At 40.6% G+C, this 17,507-nt stretch overlaps 1 protein-coding gene across 1 annotated transcript in view; it reads left to right on the top strand.

Annotated features, from left to right (window-relative positions):
* SWAP70 (switching B cell complex subunit SWAP70) overlaps nucleotides 1-17,507 on the top strand; it is a 97,808-nt gene that overhangs the window by 32,179 nt on the left and 48,122 nt on the right. The gene's annotated exons all lie outside the window — the stretch shown is intronic.

The raw sequence follows: 17,507 nt of genomic DNA, 5'->3' as shown, positions 1-17,507 counted from the left end.
TGGAGCCATTCTAGTGCCTGAGGCAGAGGCCATGGAGCCATCCTCAGCACCCAGGTCAACTTTGCTCCAATGGAGCCTTGGCTGCAAGAGGGCAAGAGAGAGAAAGGAGAGGGGGAGGGGTGGAGAAGCAGATGGGTTCTTCTCCTGTGTACCCTGGCCGGGAATCGAACCTGGGACATCCACACGCCTGGCTGATGCTCTACCGCTGAGCCAACTGGCCAGGGCCTAGAGGGAAATTTTTTTAGAAGAAAATAACAAACTGATGGTACATTTAAGTAATTTTAAAAATTGGTAATTAAAAAATTATGAAAGGTAACAGGTGCTTGTTATCAATAGGCAATTAATATAGAAATGCATGAAATAAAACGTGAATGTTTCTTTACCCTTTCTAATCTCACTCTCTAAGAGTAACCACTGAGCTGGTTGGTAAATATCTTTGCAGACCTTTTTGATACACCTGCAAACACACACCCACACAATACATGTTTTGTTTCTACAGGAATAGGATCATTCTGTACACATAGTCCAACTTATTTTATTTTTAAAGATTTTATTTATCAATTTTAAAGAGAGGATAGATATATATGTAGAGAGAAAAGCAAGGGAAGAAACGGGAAGCATCAACTTGTAGTAGTTGCTTCTCGTATGTGCCGTGGCCAGGAAAGCCCAGGGTTTCAAACCATGATAGCATTTCTAGGTAGGTGCGTTTATCCACTGTGCCAGCACAGGTCAGGCCAATTTATTTATTTTATTTTAGAGAGGGAGGGAGGCAAAATGGGGAGAGATGAGAAGCATCTACTTCTTGTTGTGCCACTCTAGTTGTTCATTGATTGCTTCTCATACATGCCTGGGGGACTCAAGTTGAGCCAGTGACCCCTTGCTCAAGCCAGCAACCTGGGGTTTCAAGACAGTGACTTGGGCTCAAGCTAGCAACCTTGGGATCATGTCAGTGATCTGTGCTCAAGCTGGTGAGCCTGCACTCAAGCCAGTGACCTCAGGGTTTTGAACTAAGGTCCCAGGTCAGCATTCTATCCACTGCACCAACAATAGTCAGGCAGGCTAACTTATTTTTTAACTAAAAAAGATATTAGTGTCATTTTCCATATCACACACATTTTGTTTAGTTATGAAAGTAATCATGTATTTACAAAAAGGGTTGGGAATTCCTTCTTTGGCCAATATCAAGCATGAAATTTATTTTTTAACTCAGAGAGAGAGAGGGAGGCAGAGACAGAAATAGAAAGGGAGAGAGAAGAAAAGCATCAACTCGTAGTGTGACACCTTAGTTGTTCATTGATTACCAAGCATGAAATTTTAATTTATCCTAAAGACAATAATTTCAAAAATGTCTTTTAAAAAGTGACAGTGATTGACCCTGGCCAGGTGGCTCAGTGGACAGAGCATCGTCCTGGTGCACGGAGGTCGTGGGTTTGATCTCTGGTCAGGGCACATATGAGAAGCAACCAAGAAATGTACAACTAAATGGAACAACTAAGTAGAACAATGTGTTGATGCTTCTCTCTCTCTCTCTCTTTTTTCCTCCCCCCCATTCTGTCCTCAAATCAATAGAAAAAAAAATTAAGTGATAGTGATAATACTTTTAAATTAAAAAATAAAATTTATTGCCTGACCAGGCAGTGGTACATGGCTAGAGTGTTGGCCTGGGACACTGAGGACCCAGGTTCAAAACCCCAAAGTCATTGGCTTGAGTGCGAGCTCACCAGCTTGAGCATGGGTCGCCAGCTTGAGCACTGGGTCACTGGCTTGAGCACTGGGTCACTGGCTTGAGCGTGGGACCATACACACAACCCCATGGTCACTGGCTTGAGCCTAGAAAGGTTGCTGGCTTGAAGCCTAAGGTTACTGGCTCAGCTGGAGCCCCCAGTCAAGGCACACATGAGAAAACAATCAGTGAATAACTAAGGTGCCGCAACTATCAGTTGATGCTTCTCATCTCTCCCTTTCTGTCTGTCTGTCTGTCTGTCCCTCTCTCTTGCTAAAAAAAAAGGCATTTAAAAAATACACCTGTTTCCCATCACCTAATTACCACAATTACGTACATATTTTTTCCTGTGGCTTCTTTGGCTTTTTATTGCTTTTCATATGTATAAATTTTTAAAATTATTTAATATCTTTGTATAATAGTAAAGTACAGTAATTAAAATTTATAGTAATAATTTAAGTTAGTAGTTTGGAAAATGCCAAGTGTTGGTCAGGTTTCTTTTAAAATATCACTTTATATTTTTCAGAAATTTTGTAGCAAAGATTGCCAAAATTGCACTGTGTTCATTTAGGTAGTGTTCTTTGTAACTATATGTTATTCCAAATCAGTCGCACATGCAATTTCCTGCTCTTAATTTGTATGTGTGTATGTTTTATATGTATCATATATATGTCATACACATTTTAAGTATTTCCCTTGAAGAGATGATAACATTACCTTTAATTAGAAAAAAAGAGAGAGAAACCATACTATAATGAAATAGAAGATTTATTCAAACTGAAAAGCCACATATTGTATGATTCCATTTATGTTAACTGTCCCAAATAAGCAAATGATAGGTATACAAAGGAGATTTGTGGTTGCCAGAGGCTGAGAGAAGGTGGGAATGATGAGTGACTACTAAGGAGTATGGGGTTTCTTTATTAGTGGTGATGAAATATCCTGGAGTTATTTAGTGATGATGGTTACAAAACCTTGTGAATACACCTCACACCTCTCAGAATGACTATCCTCAATAAATCCACAAATGACAAGTGTTGGCAAGGATGTGGAGAAAGGGGAACCCTAGGGCACTATTGGTGGGAATGCAGATTGGTGCTGCCACCATAAGAAGCAGTATGGTGTTTCCTCAAAAGATTAAAAATGGACCTTTTTTGCCCAGGCTGGATAGAGCATCGTCATGAAGCTCAGAGGTTGCTGGTTCAATCCCCGGTCAGGGCACATACAGGAACAGATCTATGTTCCTTTCTCTCTCTCTCTTTCTCTCTCTCTCTCTCTCTCTCTGCCTCTCCCTTCCTCTCTCGCTTGAACTAAGAAATAATAGACCTGCCTTACAATCCAATGACTCCACTTCTGGGGATTTATCTGAAGAAACCTGAAACACTAACCTGAAAGAATGTATGCTCCATGTGTTCATTGCAGCGTTATTTTCTTCTTTTCTTTTTTTTTTTTGTATTTTTCCAAAGTTAGAAGCAGGGAGGCAGTCAGATAGACTCTTGCGTGTGCCCGACCGGGATCCACCTGGCATGCCCACCAGGGGTGATGCTCTGCCCATCTGGGGCATTGCAGCTGGAGCCATTCTAGAACCTGAGGTGGAGGCCATGGAGCTATCCTCAGTTCCTGGGCCAACTTTGCTCCAATGGAGCCTTGGCTGTGGGAGGGGAAGAGAGAGACAGAGAGGAAGGAGAGGGGGAGGGGTGGAAAAGCAGATGGGTGCTTCTCCTGTGTGCCCTGACCAGGAATTGAACCTGGGATTTCCACAGGTAGGCTGACGCTCTACCACTGAGACAGCCGGCCAGGGCCACAGTGTTATTTTCAATGGCTAAGCTAGGGAAGCAGTCCAAGTGCCCATCAATAGATGAGTGGATAACAAAGCTTTGGTACATATATACAATGGAATGTTACTTGGCCATAAAAAAAGTGAAATTTTACCATTTGTGACAGCTTGGATGGACCTAGGGTATTGTGCTCAGTGATATAAGCCAGTCAGAGAAATACCACATGATTTCACTTACATATGGCCTTAAAAGAACAAAATAAGCAAACATACACAAATGAAACATATTCATAGATACAGAGAAAGAATTGGTGTTTTCCAGCTCAACAAAATGGATATAGAAGGAAAATATCTCAACATAATAAAGTCCACTTTTGATAAACCATCAGCTAACTTCATATTAAATGGCATAAAACTGAGGACTTTTCCGCTAAAATCAGGAACAAGACAAGGTTGTCCACTCTCTCCACTCTTATTCAGTGTAGTGCTAGAAGTTCTAGCCAGAGCAATCAGACAAGAAAAAGAAATAAAAGGCATCCATATTGGGAAAGAAGAAGTCAAGGTTTCACGTTTTGCAGATGATATGATCCTATATATCGAAAACCCCAAAGACTACACAAAAAGACTACTAGAAACAATAAACCAATACAGTAAGGTCGCAGGATACAAAATTAACATACAAAAGTCCATTGCCTTCCTATATGCCAACAATGAAACACCAGAAAACGAACTCATAATCCCCTTCATGGTTGCAACAAAAAAATAAAATACCTTGGAATAAACATAACAAAGAATGTAAAGGACCTATATAATGAAAACTACAAAGCGTTGTTAAGGGAAATCGAAAAAGATAAATGAAATGGGAAAATATTCCTTGTTTTTGGATAGGAAAAATAAGTACAGTCAAAATGACTATATTACCCAAAGCAATATACAAATTTAATGCAATTCCCATCAAAATTCCAATGTCTTTTTTTTTTCCCCCAATGTCTTTTTTTAAAGAAATGGAACAAAAAATCATCAGGTTTATATGGAACTATAAAAAACCCTGAATAGCCAAAGCAATCTGAAGGAAAAAGAACAAAGCTGGGCATTACAATACCTGACTTCAAACTATATTATAGGCCATGATAATAAAAAACAGCATGGTATTGGCAGGAAAATAGACACTCAGACCAATGGAACAGAATAGAAAGCCCAGAAATAAAACCACATATATATGGTCAAATAATTTTTGATAAAGGGGCCAGAAACACACAATAGAGAAAAGAAAGCCTCTTCAATAAATGGTGCTGGGAAAACTGGAAAGCCACATGCAAAAGAATGAAACTGGACTACAGTCTCTCCCCCTGTACTAAAATTAATTCAAAATGGATCAAAGACCTAAATATAAGACCTGAAACAATAAATTACATAGAAGAAAACATAGGTACTAAACTCATGGACCTTGGTTATAAAGAGCACTTTATGAATTTGACTCCAAAGGCAAGAGAAGTGAAGGCAAAGATAAATGAATGGGACCACATCAGACTAAGAAGCTTTTGCACAGCAAGAGGAACTGACAACAAAAGAAACAGCCAACTAAATGGGAGATGATATTTTCAAACAACAGCTCAGATAAGGGCCTAATATCCAAAATATACGAAGAACTCATAAAACTCAACAAACAAACAAACAATCCAATAAAAAATGGGAAGAGGACATGAACAGACACTTCTCCCAGGAAGAAATACAAATGACCAACAGATATATGAAAAGATGCTCATCGTCATTAGCTATTAGAGAAATGCAAATCAAAACTACAATGAGATACCACCTCACACCTGTTAGATTAGCTATCATCAACAAGACGGGTAATAACGAGTGTTGGAGAGGCTGTGGAGAAAAAGGAACCCTCATCCACTGCTGGTGGGAATGCAAATTAGTACAACCATTATGGAAGAAAGTATGGTGGTTCCTTAAAAAATTGAAACTAGAACTACCATATGACCCAGCAGTCCCTCTACTGAGAATATACCCCCCAAACTAAAAAACATTGGTATGTAAAGACACATGCAGCCCCATGTTCATCGCAGCATTGTTCACAGTGGCCAAGACATGGAAACAACCAAAAAACCCTTCAATAGATAATTGGATAAAGAAGATGTGGTACATATATACTATGGAATACTACTCAGCCATAAGAAATGGTGACATTGGAACATTTACAACAACATGAATGGACCTTGATAACATTATACTGAGTGAAATAAGTAAATCAGAAAAAACTAAGAACTATATGATTCCATACATAGGTGGGACATAAAAATGAGACTCAGGGACATGGACAAGAGTGTGATGGTTATGGGGGGGGGGGGGGGAGGAAGGAGAGGGAGGGAGTGGGGGGAGGGGAGGGGCACAAAGAAAACCAGATAGAAGGTGACAGAAGACAATGACTTTGGGTGATGGTATGCAACATAATCAAATGTCAAAATAACCTGGAGATGTTTTTTTCTGAACCTACGTACCCTGATTGATCTATGTCACCCCATAAAAATGAATAATAATAATAAAAAAAACCCCAAAACACAAAAAAATTACTTGTATTCAAAATTTTTAAAAGAGGGGTGTTTTCCAGAGGGGAGGGGAGGTTGGGACACCGAGTGAAAGAGGGGAAGGGACTAAGAAGCAGAAATTGGTAGTTGCGGAATAGTCACGAGGATGTCAAGTACAGCACAGGGGAGCTAGTCAGTGATAATGTGAAACTGTATGGTGCGGGATGGGGTACTGGAGATGTCCAAGGGAACTCGGTCAGTATGTGATTGTCTAACCACTAAGAAAAAATCTTTTGAATATACTACAAACTACTGTATTGTATACACTTTAAAAGGGTGACTCTTATGGTATGTGAATTATATCTCAATAAAAAAGACTTAATCAAATTGCACAGAAACTGATGTGTGAACTCTCAGAACTTCTCAATTGATGCTGTCCTATTTCCTGGAGCTTTTTTGGGTTGCTGTTCTGTTCATCGATCAGGGGGCTCATTTGTGCTCTATAGTTTGCCTTATATGTAAATATGTCTCATGTTCAGCAAATATTTGATGACCTGCTGTGTGCATGTGTTTAATCTTAAAAAGTTAAAAGACAATAAATGTCTGTTATTAAAATATAGAAAATGCTGGGAAAGTCTCTGAAACCTGGAAATTGCTTTGTTTTTCAGTGCTCGAATTTGTGTGGTCTGGGCCAGTGAATGGACAACATGGTTTAATATCTTAAAGTGCCATACCCTAATACTGCATTTTGTTCTCCCGAGTGTAACTGTCTTTAAGCATCTTGAATTGTACATTTTAAAATGTTCTTTATTTTAGTATTTTAAAGTTTTTTAACCGGGGGAGAAAATATAGCAGTATTTTAAAAGTCCAAAAATTTGCTACTAAATTTGGAGAAAAACTTATTCACAGAGCGGGTGAGGATGTGATGAAACAGGGAGCCCTTGTTTACTATTGCTCGGCCACCTGGAGTGGAATTTTGCCAGTCCCTCAATCCAAATAAAGCTGCCAAGGTTTCCATGGTGTGGGTTTAAATTGAGCAAAGATGAGTGCTTTGTTTTGAAACTTGGTTGAAAAAAATGCCAATAGTGACTGAAGCATGTTAACGTAGAATTTAGAGATTGTCATCAGTTATGCAAAGAAAATATATGATGATTAAATATTTGTAAGATGTGCCTTCATATAATATATATACTATCTCATTTGATCTTCATCTTAATCCTGCAAATTCTTATCCCCATGCCCATTTAACTCAGGATGAAACATAATAAGGTTGCCTAGCTAATAAGGAGTAGATAACTTCTAGATCAGTGTTTTCTTTTTTTAGCAAAGGAGAGAGAAAGAGAGAGAGAGAGAGAGAGACAGACAGACAGGAAGAGTGAGAGAGATAAGAAGCATCAACTTGTAGTTGCGGCACTTCAGTTATTCCTTGATTGATTTCTCATATGTGCCTTGACTGGAGGGGCTCCAGCTGAGCCAGTGACCTTTGGGCTCAACCCAGCGACCATGAGGTCGTGTCTGTGATCTCATGCTCAAGCCAGGGACCCCATGCTCAATCCAGTGACATTGGAGTTTTGAACCTCAGTTTTCAGAGTCCCAGGTTGATGCTGTATCTACTGCCTCAGGCTAGATTAGTGTTCTTATAACTGTACTATTGAGAGATTAAAATTATTCCCTTCCAGAATTATCTTTTCTAGTTTGGATACATGAGGTAGGAGTGGAGTGGCGTAGAAGGACAGTATGATGATCTAAAACTACCTTGGCCTCCATCTGGTTCTCTTGGGTTTTCTCTCAGTGTTTTAAGAGAATTCTTTTCTCTTCATATAGTACAGGGGTCTCAAACTTGCGGCCCGCGGGCCGCATGCGGCCCGCCGAACAATTTTGTGCAGCCTGCAGACTAATCCACGAAGTTCAAAATATTTTGGATAAAATTAAGTAAGCCTAGGGGCCTACTTGTATTTTTCATTTTTCTAGCATCCTAGCTAGATATTAGCTTAGTTAACAGCAGTTGTGATGCGAACTGCAGTTTCTGGTCGTTTTGTGACACTGAGTAAACTGCATATACGATTGTGCTTGTTGTACTGATTTTTTTTTGTTTTCAACTGCAGTGAGAAAAGTGTTGTGTAACAGTTGCCTTTTGTAGACCTAGTGCAGCCCGCCAAACGGCTGTGATCTTGCTCTGCAGCCCACATGCTGAGTTGAGTTTGAGACCCCTGATATAGTATCTGGTGTTTCTTAGTGTTCGGTTTGGTCATTTTTTTCCTCCAGGTTGTTTTAGTGATTTTCTGCCTTTGCTTAGAAGAGTTATTCTGCAAGGGTCAAACGAGAGATAAATTTTGTTGAAACTTGCTTTCCACAAACTAATTTTTGCATTTGCTTTCTATGTTTGCTTCTTCAGAGATAATCTTTCCTGTTGTTCTTCATGTAGGTAGAATTTATTTTCAGCTTTCCTGGGACTTCAGGTAATTAATGTATCTGTTGTTCTTATATCAAGTATTTTGCTTCCCCTGAGTGTTAACTTTTATTTTTTGCTTGTTTGTTAAATTCCTTCTTTAGAAAAAGAATGGAATTCCGTGAACACCTATGAGCTCCAACTCCCGCCCCACTCCCTTTTGGCAAAGAAACCCTAAACCTGGATTATCTGACAGTGGATAATCGAAGCGGTATAGTGTTAGCTTTTACTGTTGAGCCCCAATAGACTACATCAAAAACTAGTTCTGCATCAGCATGATTAAAAGGCAGTCTAATTCTTACATGATATTTATTACCTATTAGGTTTTTGTTCCAAATCATTGTCAGTTATTTTCCTTGATTCTGCATGTTAAAGGTTGGTCTGAGTTGTACGATTAAAACCAGTACTCCATTGGCAATATGCTAAGTCCTAATTAGGGGATCTGTACTTTCTTTTTTTATTTTTTAGGTGAGAGGAGGGAAGGTAGCACTGGGATCCAGCTGGCAACCCCATTGGGAGCGGTGCTTGAGTACTGAGCTATTTCTAGAACCTGAGGTGATGTGCTCCAGGGAGCTATCCTCAGAGCCTGGAGCCACAGACCAATTGAGCTACTGGCTGTGGGAGGGAGTGAGGGGGAAGGAAGGGAGAAGCATATGCTCGCCTCTCCTGTGTGCCCTGACCAGAAATGAACCCAGGATGTCCATATGTCAGGCCTATGCTCTATCCACTGAGCCACTGGCCAGGGCCTACTTTCTAACATAATATTTTTTTTTGTCTTTTTGCAAACATATAGACATGCAAAAGATAAATACACAAAGAAATATTTTAGTTCAATATAATGGACCTTCTCTAGAGGCTAGCAGCCAAGTGTCAGTTGTAGTTCTTCCATAAAATGAGGTTTCAGATTTCTGTTAGTTGAATAAATGTGCCTTTAGCACTCAGATTGACTTCAAATGTGTGCCTAACAACTATCATTTAACAAGTGCTACTGCTCTTTAATTCCCTGAACCATGCTTTAGCCTGGTTCTTTGTTGTTATCCTTTAGTCCATAATTGTTGCTTGGAAGTTACATAGTGTTAATTTGGCACAGTGGCCAATTTGGACTCTACATTTTCATCATTTTTGTGAAGTTGTGAGAGACTAAAAACTGAGTGAATAAAGAGGTACTGTACTGAGTCTTATGGATGACTTTATGCTATTGGACACTTTGGCCAGCAATATAAATCTAAGAGAGATGTAGTTTAAAGAAATAATTGTTTTTTTAAAATAATGGCTTTATTGCAATGTAATTCACACACCATACATTTAAGTTTTGTTTTTAAGCTTTCCACTTGAGAGAGAGGGAGAGGAGGGAATGGAGGGGCGGGGAATGGAGGAAGAGAGAGAAAGCTCGAACCCACTGTTCCCCTAAGTTGTTCCATTTAGTTGTGCACACAATGGTTGCTTCTAGTACATGCCCTGAAGAGAGATCAAACCCATGACTTTGGTGTGCTGGGATTATGCTCTATCCATTGAGATACCTGGCCAGGGCCTTACGTTTTTAAAGTGTACAATTCAGTGGTTACATTTTTATGCAACCATCACCACAGTCAATTTTGGAATATTTTCATCGCTCTCCCTCGAAAAACCATATCCATTAAAACTCAATCCTTCCCCACAGCCCTAGGCAACCCACTAATCTATTTTCTGTCTCTATGGCTTTGCCTATTCTGGACTCATACAGTATGAATGGAATCATAATATATACATGTGGCTATTTGCATATGCCTTCTTTCACTTAGCATACTGTTTTCAGTGTTTAGCCACATTGTAGCATATACTAGTCCTTCATATTCCATAATATTCCATTATGGTTATACCACCTTTTATTTGCACACTCAACAGATGATAGACATTGGAGTTGTTTCCACTTTTTGGTTATTATGAATTTGCTGTTTTGAGCATTCATGTTCATATTTTTGTGTGGATGTATGTTTTCAGTTCTCTTAGGTGTATTCTTAGGAATGAAATTGTTGAGTCATATGGCAACTCTGTGTGTAACCTTTTGAGGAATTGACAAACTGTTTTCTAAAGCAGCTGTGCATTTTACTTTCCTACTGGCAGTATGTGAGGGTCTGATTTCTTCATATCTTCACCAACACTTGTTATTTTCTGTCTCTTTGATTATCACCATCTCTGTGGGTGTGAGGTACCATATCTGATCATGTTTTAATTTCTATCTCCCTGATGATTAATGTGAAATATTGTTTCTAAAGTGGTTTTCTTTATTGTAAAGTGATTGCCTGTATTGTAAATTTAGGTTGTGGTTGTAAATTTTGGAAAAGAAACAAGAAAATATTTATTGCCCATAACCTTCCCATCTAGAGGCAGTCATTGTTAAAATTTTGATCTATTTGCCTGATCAGGCAGTGGCACAGTGGATAGAGCATCAGATTGGGAAAACTTTGAAACCCTGAGGTGGCTGGCTTGAGTGTGGGCTCATCCGGCTTGAGTGCGGGCTCACCAACTTAAGCACGGGTTTACTGGCTTGAGCACAGGCTCACCGGCTTGAGCATGGGGTTGCTGGCTTGAGCGTGGGATCATAGACATGACCCCATGGTCACTGGCTTGAGCCCAAAGGTCGCTGGCTTGAAGTCCAAGGTTGCTGGCTTGAGCAAAAGGTCACTCACTCTGCTGTAGCCCCCGGTCAAGGCACATATGAGAAAGCAATCAATGAACAAGCAACCAACAAACAACTAAGATGCCAGAACAAAGAATTGATGCTTCTCATATCTCTCCCATCCTATCTGTCCCTATCTGTCCATTTCTCTGACTCTCTCTGTCTCTGTCAAAAAAAATTTTTTTATCTGCTTGCTTTGAGACTTTATTTCATTTATTTATTTATAAGATCTACCTGAAAGTTCTGTCTGTTTTTGGAATAAAACAAAATACAAATTTTTCTTACCATCAATAAACTTTATTAAATAATATATTTCCACACCAATCCTATCTTCCGAATATGGTCCGAAATGGTTTGCTGAGCTGAATTAAGCCTTTCTGCGATCTCAGATGTTGTCAGAAAAGGATCTTGCTCCAACATGGTCTTAACAACATCGTCATTGATCAAAGATGGTCGCCCAGAACGTGGCTTATCAGAAAGGTCGAAATCACCTGTTTTGAATTTTTTGAACCATCTTCTGCATGTCCTATCAGAAACTGTACCTTCACCAAACACTTTCAATAAATTTCTACATGCTTCTGTAGCATTTCTTCCTTGTTGAAATTTGTATACAATACAGTGGCGTAAATGAACTTTATCAGTAGCCATGGGTACACTATCGCTTCACACATAAGACTAACGTGAATCAACTTTGTTTTAGTTAATTTGCTACATCAGTATGTATACATTATGTGATAAAAATAGAGAGGCACACATGCGCCAAATAAACATGTGCTTACATGTCGAAACTTGTTGTGATAGAAATGGACAGAACTTTCTGGGAGACCTTATATATAAATAATAAAATAAATATAAGGTTGTTACATCACAGATTTTCACCTATTGCGGGGGAGGGGGTGTTCTGGCACCTAACCCCGCAATAGATGAGAGACTACTGTATTTAACATTAATATTTCCTTTCCCATGTCATTAAAGTCTTTTTGAAAACATTGATATAATAAAAATGCTAACATTTATTTAGTCTACTGTGTATCAGGCCCTGTGTTAAATGTCTTAAACAAGTGTTACTAGTTTGGATAAAAATTCTAGTTTAGAGAACATGTGAATTTAGTTTTATAAATGCTTTTAGTACATTGAGTCAAAATTGAGGTCCATAATTGCTATCTTATTCAAATGTATGAATTTTGGTGAAAAGCAAATACATGTTAAAAACAATAACAATTCAACTGTCTTGACAATTGGAATTTGCTATAGCAATTAAGTCTAACCTATTCCTGTCCTCTCTCCTCTATGAGACTGCCTTATATAGACTTAAAACAACAACAACAATAATTCTACATACTTCTTTCCAGGAAATTATCTTTTTGGACACCTTGAAGTCAGTGACAACAGTTTTTAGTTTTCCAAAAGATGTGAGACTATCAATTTAATGTGTATGATATAAACTGGGATTTAGGAGCAGTTTGTAATCATAGATGAGATGGAGTATGGAATCATAGATATCTAGACTCTTTGTAGTTAGAATGGATTTAGAGATCATCTCAGTTAAAGCCCGCTACCATCCTTATCATAGCCTGCAGGGCTGTGTTCTCTTTGGCCTGTCCCAGCCTCTCCGGCCTCCACTTTCTCCACTCCCCTTCTCACTCACTTCAGTGCAGGCATGTTGGCCTTTTCTCTGTTCCCCAAATTACAAAGACCCTTCCTGCCACAGAGCCTTCAGACATGCTGCTTCCTCTGCCGTAAGGCTTCCTCCACCTATAACACGCAACTAATTCCTGCTCATCCTTTTAGGTCTTAGATGGATATTCACTTCCTCAGGGAGGCTTCTGTAAGTGGCACCCCACCCTTCCCAGAGCCAACCAGCTCTGTCTGCTGTAATGTCCTCTTCGGAATCCTGTGCTTTTCCTTCATGGCATGTACCACAGTTTTTATCATATAGGTGGCTGTGTTATTTGCTGTGTTGTTTGATATCTGATTCCCCACTTAGAGTGGAAGTTCTGTGATGACAAGGACTGGTTCGCCACTGTCCAGCTCTGTTGATTTTCTTTGCATGAAGAAATTTTTTAAGCTTGATGTAGTTTCATTTGTCTATTTTTGCTTTTGTTGCCTGTGCTTTTAGTGCCATATCCAAGAAATCATTGTCCATTCCAATGTCATGAAGCTTCCCCCTGTTTTTTTCTAGGAATTTTATAATTTCAGGTCTTCTGTTAGCTCTGTTCACCATTTTGAATTAATTTTTGTATATGATACAAGGTAAGGGTTCATATTCATTTTATTACATGTGGATATTTTTTCCAACACCATGTATTGAAGAGACTGTCCTTTCCTCATTGTGTAGTATGGCATCCTTCCTAAAGATCATTTGACTGTATACATGAGGGTTATTTTGGGCCCTCTTTTCTGTTTTATTGATCTGTGTGTCTTCATTCCAGTAGCATTCTGTTTTGATTACTGTGACTGTGTAATATGTTTTGAAATTAGAAAGTGTAAGACTTCCAGCTTTGTTCTTCTCAAGACTGTTTTGGTTACCCATGGTCCTTTGAGATTCCATATAAATTTTAGGGTAATGTCTTTTCTTTTTTTAGGGTAATGTTTATTGTTTCTGCAAAAAATGTCATTGGTATTTTAACAGGGATTGCATTGAATCTCTAAATTGCTTTGTGTAGTATGGACATTTTAACAATATCATCTTCTAGTCCATGAATATGGGATGTCTTTCCATTTATTTATCATCTTTAATTTCTTTCAGTAATGTTTTGTAGTTTTCAATGTGCAAGTCTTTTGCCTCCTTGGTTAAGTTTATTCATAAGTATTTTATTCTTTTTTTTTTTTTTTAAGTGAGAGGAGGAGAGGCAGAGAGACATACTCCCGCATGCGCTCTGATCAGAATCCACCCAGCAACCCCCATCTGGTGCCAGTGCTCAAATCAACCGAGCCATCCTTAGCAGCCAGGGCTGATGCTGGAACCAATTGAGCCACTAGGTACAAGAGGGGAAGAGTGAGAGAAGGAGCAGAGGGAGAGGAAAGAAGCAGATGATTGCTTCTTATGTGTGCCCTAACTGGGGATTGAACCTGGGATGTCCTCACACCAGGCCAATGCTCTGTCCATTGAGCAAACCAGCTAGGGCCTATTTTATTCTTTCTGATGCTATTGTAAATGAGATTGTTTTCTTAATTTCTTTTTCAGAGTGTTCATTATTAGTGTATAGAAATATAACTGATTTTGGAGTGTTGATTTTGTATCCTAAAATTTTGCTCAATTTGTTTATTCTAACGGTTTTTTGTAGACTCTTGAGTTTTCTACTCATAAGAAAGAGTCTGTCATCTGCAAACAGAGATAATTTTACTTCTTGCTTTCCAATTTAAATGACTTTTATTTAAGTTTTTTTTTCTTGCCTAATTTTTCTGGCTAGGACTTTCAATACTGTGTTGAAAAGAAGTGGTGAGTGGGCATTTTTGCCTTGTTCCTGATCTAAGAGGAAAAGCTTTTAGTTCTTCACTGTTGAGTGTATTGTTAGCTGTGGGCTTTTCAAAGATGATCTGATTTTTTAATTTTAAAAAGGTGTAAATATTATCACTTAATACTCTTATACCTTTGAGCATGATTAAACTAAAGAATAGTGAATAAGATTTTAGAGAAGGAATGAGCCAACAGAAAACTTATTAAAATTAAGTAAGAGACAGCGAACTTGGATCAGAAGCTGCAACTTATTTCCTCAGGAAACTAATTTATGGAAAATTTGCTTGGTTTTTGATCCCACGGCAACCTGGCTTTTAGCCACATTTTTTGGCTGTCTTGAAGGTAACCAGTGATCGCTGAAGTCCAAAACCAGTGGTTTTTTCTTAAACAACTCCTTAATCTATCTGTAGCATTTCACACCATCAAACCTTCTTAACTGTTTCTTCACTCAGTTAAATCTTTATGGTTCTCTTACCACTTTGACTGCTTTTTCGGTTATCATGATTCCTCTTCCTTCTCTTGCTTTGCAAATGTGCGCATTCTCTGAGCTTCCGCTTCTGGTTGCCTCTCTTTTCCCACTTGGTGTTCTCTCTCAGTGATCTCATTGACCATAATGGTTTCAGTCATCATTGGCATGCAGTTGATTCACAAACCTGCCTCTTCTTTTAGGTTACAATTCCACTTTTTTGATTGTCCTTGGTACCATCTAAATGTCTTACCAGAACTTCTAAAATTCCAAACTTTATCTTTCCTTCCCCCGTGTGTTTAAAATCTCCTTCATCCTGTGACTGTTCCCCAAACGTGGCTGGTGTGCAGCTCCGGCCCTGCTTTTCATCCCGCCATTTCCTTTCCTGTCCTTTGGAATACTTTACCCTGCTCTCTGCAGTATGCTTCAAGGTTCACCTGAAATACCATCTGTTCTGCAAAGTAATAATCTGGGCTCTAGATGACCTACTTGTTCTCTACTCCAAAATCCTTTAATTGGGTGTCTTCTATAGATTATTTTAAAAAATTACAAAGTTCTTTGTGATTTGTTCTGTTTACTTTTCAAGCCATAAATCTAGCCTCTCTTCCCCAGGCCCCCTCAACCAGGAACCCTGGAATTCACTACATAATCCTCACAGAAGCTCTTGTTCCTCAGAGCAGGGCTTTTCGCTTTCGTGTGCATGTCACTTCCTCATTCTCTCACTTAATGATTTTTTAGGGGTGCCGGTGGATAGAGTTGATGGAAGTGGCCTTTGGAACTAATCCTATAGAGATATCTTTCATCATATGTCTTCCGTCTACTGAGTTCTACAAGCAGTTTGGCATAGTGGAAACAGACAGCACTTGAACTTTGACTTAGACTCTGGTTTTGATATTTATTAACCATGTGAACTTGGTAAAAATAGTCAATTTTTCTGAATCTCTATTTCTATTCAGTAAAATAAAGATACTATTTAACCTTACAGGGCTAATATGAGGTTTAAGTGAGAAGGCTGCATATAACATGTCAGACATCTAAGTTTTCATTAAATGGTGTTCAAGAAAAGAAAGAAGGAAGAAATGCTGCAGCAGGAGCTATTGTGTTCGCTTCATGGGATCAGCGGTGTGCGATGAGGGCCGGGGAGGTGGTGCCAGAGTGAGACAGTGTGCTGAGGCAGGGCGCTGAGGGCAGGGCGCTGAGACTGGTGCGGAGGACAGGGTGCGGAGGACAGGGTGCTGAGGGCAGGGCGCTGAGACAGGGTGCTGAGGGCATGGCGCTGAGACGTGGCGCTGAGGGCGGGGCACTGAGACGGGGCGTTGAGAGCACGGCGCTGAGACGGGGCGCTGAGGGCAGGGCGCTGAGACGGGGCGCTGAGGGCAGGGCTCTGAGACGGGGCGCTGAGGGCAGGGTGCTGAGACAGGGTGCTGAGGGCGGGGCGCTGAGGGCAGGGCGCTGAGACGGGGCGCTGAGGGCAGGGTGCTGAGACAGGGTGCTGAGGGCGGGGCGCTGAGGGCAGGGCGCTGAGACGGGGCGCTGAGGGCAGGGTGCTGAGATGGGGCGCTGAGACGGGGCGCTGAGGGCAGGGTGCTGAGACAGGGTGCTGAGGGCATGGCGCTGGGGCAGGGTGCTGAGACAGGGTGCTGAGGGCATGGCGCTGAGATGGGGCGCTGAGGGTACGGCGCTGAGATGGGGCACTGAGGGCAGGGCACTGAGGGCTGGGCACTGAGGGCACGGCGCTGAGATGGGGCGCTGAGGGCAGGGTGTTGAGACGGGGTGCTGAGGGCAGGGGGCTGAGGGCTGGGCGCTGAGGGCACGGTGCCGAGGGCAGGGGGCTGAGATGGGGCGCTGAGAGCAGGGGGCTGAGATGGGGCGCTGAGGGCAGGGGGCTGAGATGGGGCGCTGAGGGCAGGGGGCTGAGATGGGGCGCTGAGGGCAGGGGGCTGAGACAGGTGCTGAGGGCAGGGCGCTGAAGGCAGGGCACAGAGCATCTCTTCCTATTCCTGGGAAACTGGTTTACAAACCATGAAGTCTAGTTAGCAATCAGGAGAAACTTCTCTCTAGTGCTTCAGCCAGCTAGTGACTTGTTCCTTACAGAACATACAATACTTTGTTTCTACTTCTCTAAGAAGAAATGTGTTGATGGCACAGTGGATGGGGCATTGACCTGGAGCTCTGGGTTGCCAGTTCCAGGCTCCCAGCTTGCCCGGTCAAGGCACATATGAGAAGCAGCTATGAGTTGATGCTTCCTTCTCCCCACTCCCTTCATTCTATCTCTCTCCTCTGTCTAAAATCAATAAAAAGAAAAAGAAAAAAAGAAATGCTTTGCTTATGTTGTCCTGCCTCGTTCAGTAGTACATCTTCCATATTGTCCCAGAATATGGCATATGGCTTTTACTTTATTTTACTTTTTTTAGAGAGAGAGAGAGTGGAGAGAGACAG

Source organism: Saccopteryx leptura, chromosome 1 (genome assembly GCF_036850995.1).
Source record: "Saccopteryx leptura isolate mSacLep1 chromosome 1, mSacLep1_pri_phased_curated, whole genome shotgun sequence".
Classification (NCBI taxonomy): domain Eukaryota; kingdom Metazoa; phylum Chordata; class Mammalia; order Chiroptera; family Emballonuridae; genus Saccopteryx; species Saccopteryx leptura.
Note: the sequence above shows the minus strand (reverse complement) of the source record. Positions and strands in the feature narration are given on the sequence as shown.